The 6,131-nt window shown below is 36.6% G+C and overlaps 1 non-coding gene across 1 annotated transcript; it reads left to right on the forward strand.

Moving 5' to 3' along the window:
* The first annotated feature begins 3,551 nt into the window (after positions 1-3,551).
* LOC149828764 (small nucleolar RNA R71) lies at positions 3,552-3,658 on the forward strand. The gene has a single exon (XR_016434509.1). It is a non-coding gene; the product is annotated as a small nucleolar RNA R71 (small nucleolar RNA).
* Positions 3,659-6,131: the final 2,473 nt, after the last annotated feature.

The raw sequence follows: 6,131 nt of genomic DNA on the forward strand, positions 1-6,131 counted from the left end.
GTAAAATTGGGTTAAAGATAGGGTTTTTCAGAAAAGATTTTTTGTAATAGGCTTAATCCAGGAATCAAACAGATTCAAAACAATGCCAAATCAGGTAGAGAGAACCCTAATATGATTATAAAGATGATCAAACTCTAAAAATATGAAAATAATGGATAAAAATAATAAAATATGAAAAAAGAACAAAATTTTCCCGTGTTTTGGTTAAATCGAAACTCCATGGGCATCCTATTTTTATGATTTAACTAAATAACATATCAAATGAATTCCAAAAATCATAAAAATCAGCATGAACACTTCTAATAACCATAAAAATAAGTTGCAATCGAAAAATATATTTTTGGGATTATTTTGAATATAAATTAAAAAAAAAGATAAAAAGTATGTTATTTTACCTATGATTTTGTACTTGTCATAGTGTCAGACTAAAATCGGATAACAAACAAAAATAAAAATTTATGAAATTTAACAAAGAGATACTAGACATCTGAGCAAAAATAACCTTTTTTACAGATCTGAAATACGATATCCGGTTAGAGAGGAATCATTCCAACAAGTTGAACTAGATCTCGGTTAACATATAACGATTCAAGAAAAAACAGTTCTCATTTCGGGTTAAAGAAACACAACAAACAAACTTTAAAAATCATAAAAAATTTACAGAAAATAGTAGACATACAGATGAACACGAGGAGGCTGCTGAGCTTGAGGTAGATGAGAGAGCAATGAGAGAATTGAGAGAGAGAGATGCCTTGGTCGCCCCCCACCCCCCCCCCCCCCCCATGGGGCTATTTATAAGTTTTTCAAAACTCTTAATTAAGAGTTGGATTAGTTTAAAGAGTTTCAAAAAAATAAAATTAAGGGGGGGGGGGCGATTTTCCTAAGGAGTACTAACCTATCACAACTCTAACTAATTAAACCTAATTGAATCCTAATTAAACCTCTGAAAAATCTCAAATATGGCACCACATATGTGGGCCCACATTTGGTTTTTTAAAAACCCTAACTAAAGGTTAAAACTTTAAAATAAAAATGGGGTTTTAAAATCAATTAAGCTTTGACTTTTCAAACTTCTAACTATCTAACCTAAACACCTTCAAATGTGGTGCCACATATTGTGGGCCCCATTTGATTTTTCAAAAAGGACTTTAAAACTTGAAAATAAAGGGCTTAAAAACAAGATTTTCAAAAGCTTTAAAACGACACCTCTATTTATGAAATTTTTTGCATTTTGAAAAAAGTAAGACATGAAATAAAATAAAGATGGATAAAGATTGGAAAAATTAGGGCTTGGTGCTCCTGCAGGGTGGGCCCCACTTGAAGAAATTTAAGAAAATTGAATATTGATTTAAAAAGCGAGTTTAAAACAAATCCAGATCATTTTTCTAAAGAAAATACTTTGAAATAAAGAAATATAAAGCCCAAGGGGTTGGCCAAATGGCAAATATCGATTTAAAACCCAGGTTTTTTAAATTGATTTCAAAAACGAGGTTTTAAAATCGAATCTGGATTTAAAATTTTGAAAATGAGAGTGTTGGATCTCGAAAATGACATACAATGACATGAAATGACATGAAATGATATGCCAAATGTAATCCTGGGATGAGGGATTTGAAGTCCCAGACCCCTGGCAGAGACAAAGAATTGTCAATTCTTGTCTGAAGATAGAAATTGATGATTGGATATCAGATCCAATCCAAATGTGAATTGGGCCTCAGATATAACTAAAGTTTTCAGGAAAGGAATTGGTCTGAGCCCAGATTTGCACTTGTACCAGTTTGATAGATTGATAAAACTGAAGTTTTGGATAAAATGTTCTGAGAAATGATTTTTCCCCTACATGGCAAGGAGTGACACTAAAAATGAGGTTTTAATAGGTTTGGACTAAATTGAACAGGGTTTTAGGGTTTCTAAACTCAGATGAACTAAAAAGACACTGACTCAACTAAACTCCTAGATTGGATGATCGAGAAATGTCCCAATTCTCAAAGAGATGGTGAGAAATGAGCACTGGAGTGAAGTAGGTAACAAGAATGCACTGTATTTGAGCTGGAATAAAGGTCAGTCATACTGAGATAAACTAAATCTGGAGATCAAACACTAGTTGGGCTGACTAGACTTAGCTCAATTTCAGCTAGAATGCGCTAAAATGGACCACAAGACTGTGAGAATGGAATCTGAACTGAAATTGAGCCACTTGAACTTTTGGTGAGCTCAAGCTAAACTCAGGGAAACAAGATTGACTAAGATTGATTAACTCTGAGACAATTGGCTAGAATTCGAGCTAGAAATGAGCTCATTTCTCAAGAAATGAACTAATTTTAGCCAAAATGGTCAGAAATGAACAGGATTTGCTCATCGTGAGCTCAGAAGAGCTAGGAATGATAGACCTTCTAACTATTCTGAACTTAAAAATGAGCTTGGTTGACTCTAACTGATAAGGATCTGAGGTGACCTAAGGGTAAAATAGGAATTTATTGACAAAAAGGGCAAAATGACACCTAAACTGGGGTAGTCTTACCTAAGGGGATTGCCATATGCTGAAATGGGGTGTCTGGAAATGAACGAAGAAAATTTGGGGTGTTTACACTGGTGGAGGAGATCGACTAGTCAATAGGTGTGGCAGTGGGCTCTCCAGTCGTCTACTGAGTTGGGTGAAATGTCTTCCCACTCTGAAGGGTCATAACAGAGTTGGTCTGCTCTTGGTGGGACTCTGTGAGATGGAGGTTGTGATACATGGGTTCCTTACCCTTTGGGTTGATAACAGACTGACTAGGGCGGCTTGCCTCACTTTGCCTGCTCAAGGCCTTAGCCAATTGTCTCATCTGAGTCTCTAGCTTTGCTATCGACTGCGTGTGGGAACTGTGGTTTGCCTTAATATCAGAAAAGACCTTGAGCAACTTCTCCTAACAAAGATGGGCTCGATGTGGGCTCTTGAGGAGAAGGCAAGCTAAGCTGAGGAGGGGCCTAAGGGGATGTGGGTCGCGAGTAACCTTGTAGGAGGTTATCCTGTCTGTGCTATGTCTGGAGAGGCAGATGGTGTGGCTCGTGTGGATTTATCCATGCAAAATTAGGATGATTTCGCCATCCCGAGTTATAGGTGGGTGCATAAGGATCATGCACCGGTCTGACAAAACCTTGGGCAACATTCACTTGCTCCTGAATGAATTCAGGATAGAGTGTTGTTGCCAGACACTCAGAAACCAAGTGTGCAGGGCTAGCACATAGCTCGCACATTTTTTCTACTAGATTTAGCGAAGCTGGGTTGGCCAGTAATTGATCAACTTTCCTGGTCAACTTTGATTTGTAACTCATGTCCGGACCCGACTTCGAAAATCTCTCCCTTTTTAGGACCACTAGGAACAGGTGTGGTTCTATCAAGTCGCGAGGATAGGGCATGATGCATGGCATTTTTGCTCAACGTATCGAATAGGGACCATGCCTCATCCTCGCTTTTAAGCATGAACATGCCCCCATACGAAGAATCAACCATTTCCCTATCCCTCTCGGTCAGTCCATCATAAAAGTACTGCACCAGTTGCCAATGTGGTACCTAGTGGTGAGGGCACTTATAGAGAAAATCTTTCATCCTCTCCCATGTCTCATGAAATTGTTCTTCCTTAATCTGAGAAAAGCTGGTGATGGCTTTTCAATACATGTTCATCTTACCAATTGGGAAATACTTATTGAAAAACTCATGCTGCATGTGTTCTCAAGTGGTAATTTGAATTGTATCTAAGGCCTTCAGCCTGTGCTTGGCTTTGTCCTTGAGAGAGAACGGGAACAATGTCAACCTCAACGCGTCATCTCCAAAATTGTTGATCTGCACAGTGAAGCAGATCTCGAGGACTTATCGAGATGATGGTAGGAGTCTTCGTTGCTCAGGCTATAAAAAGATGGAAGCATTTGGATTATGCTGGCCTTTATCTCAAAATACGGAGCTCCTATAATGGGTCTAGCGATGCAGAAGGCGGAAGTATATTCATTAGGAATGAAATACTCCCTCAGAGGATGGGTCAACTATTGATCCTGAGCCATGGGGCCGGATCAATGGGCTCTCCTAATAAGGGATTTTGGGTCCTCGACTATCTCTGCAAGTTCGGGGTCAAGCGAGCATCGCCCTTTCATACACCTGAGGGTAGATTGGTGCAACAATATCCTAAGTAAAAGGCTTTCTACCTACCTAACGTGCAGTGCGGTCGAACCTCATCAAACCACAAAGCAGGTAAAGAGAAAAATAAAACTAGAAAGCAAAAAACAAACGAACACCACACACTTGCACCCAACAGATATTTTATGAAAAGTAAGCTATGAGCACGGTACCAATTGTGTGCAGTCACCTCCTAAGGGTAGCCTAGTAGGTGGGTCGTGCAAGACAGGTAAATTGGTATCTAAGGTGTACAAACACGTGGTTCTAAACCTAAATGCTGAAAAAAAAACTAAATAATCTTAAATAATTAGCAGTAAATGAAACTAAGCAGTCCTAAACAAAAAACTGAAAGTAAACTAGCAACCTAAATAAACGTGAATACTGAGTGGCAATAAAGTGAATACTCGTATTTAATCGTCGTTTCCCAACAATGGTGCCAAAAATTTGATGTGAGTTTCAGAAAATAATTTTTAAAACAATATTTTTAATGAAAACTAAGTGAAAGCCAGACACCAAAATAAATAAAAACTGGCTCGCACAATTGGTGGAGTTCGGGTCGAACTCAGGGAACGGGAAAATACTTTGTATTCAAGCAAATAATTAATTACTCTTTATTGCCAAAGATAAAAAGAATTAATTGAATAAATAACTAAGAGAGTGTGGCCCTCTGTGGAGGGCTTAAACAAATAAAATAATAGCACCTTATTACAAACCCAAATTGAATTAAATTAAAATAAAATAAAAGCCTAATCTAAAAGAAAGAGGAAAAGTCTTTAGTGCTTCGAGTCTTTAGTCCCTCCCTTCTTCTTCTATGCTTTAGCTGGTTTCTTTTCTTATGAGGGCTCCTTGAGGAGCTTTCTAAGGGCTTGAAGGGTCTTTTGAGGGAACCTTTTAGAGACCTCAGAGGGCTCTTTGAGGGTACGAAAAGGGCTCACCGCACATCTAAACGCTTCCTTGCAAAACAAAAACACAAAACACAGAGCAGAAACAGGGAAAAACTACTTTTAAAACTAAGATTAGTCAATTAGAACATGAATCAAGATTCTAACAAACTATTCTACAAACTATAACAAACTAATCATTATGTAACAAGAAATAAACTAAATAACAAACTATGAAATACTTTAACAAACTAACTAAATTGAAAACAAACTAAAACAATTAACTACTTGAAACAACCAAATCATAACTAATTAATAAGTAAAGAAAATGTAAAGGCACTACTTATTGAAATTTAACTAAAACAATTCACTGATTTTACTTCAAAAAAAATAAATCTAAAATCTAACTAACTGTCTAATTGAATCTAACGGATCATGAGATAAACTAATCTAATTCTGAATAACATAAACGCTAATATGGCATAAACTAAATATGAAGCTTTGACTGAATTAAGCTACAACCAATGTAAATAACTATCTACAACTGCATTACTAAGTGCTAATTATAAGAACACAAAATTATTTAACTATAACTATAAAGGCAAGATAAACTAATGAATTAAAAGCTATTGGGTCAATGACTCGATTCAGCTATGCTGGAAGCAAACTAATCAGAGTTAAAGTTATTAACTACAACACATATATCATCTAACTATGAAGGGTTTCACACTAGTCAATGTTAATCATGCACAAACAGAATGTTTGTGAATGACGTTGATCATTGTGAAGTGTTGGGTCTATTACAAAAAAAAATCAATAAATGAAAGCCATGCTATTGAATGTAAAAAAAATTGCAGATAAAAGAAAACAGAAGCAACAAAAAGAAAAACTATCTAAACAAAAGGAACTAAACTGAAACAATGTTGTTGCATCATGACCTATCAATCGTTGATCACGCAATACGTGGTCTTGTTATCATTGTAAAATTTTTCCCTTCCTTGCGGGAGAGAGGGGAAACGCTCCTGCAAGTCAAACTTGACAAGAGTTTGAAAATTGTTTTGAAATACTTGCCTCCATTTTGAAAATAGCGGGAAAATTTT

The sequence above is a fragment of the Nuphar pumila genome, chromosome 9, assembly GCF_984573655.1.
Source record: "Nuphar pumila chromosome 9, dmNupPumi1.hap1.1, whole genome shotgun sequence".
Taxonomy (NCBI): Eukaryota; Viridiplantae; Streptophyta; class Magnoliopsida; order Nymphaeales; family Nymphaeaceae; genus Nuphar; species Nuphar pumila.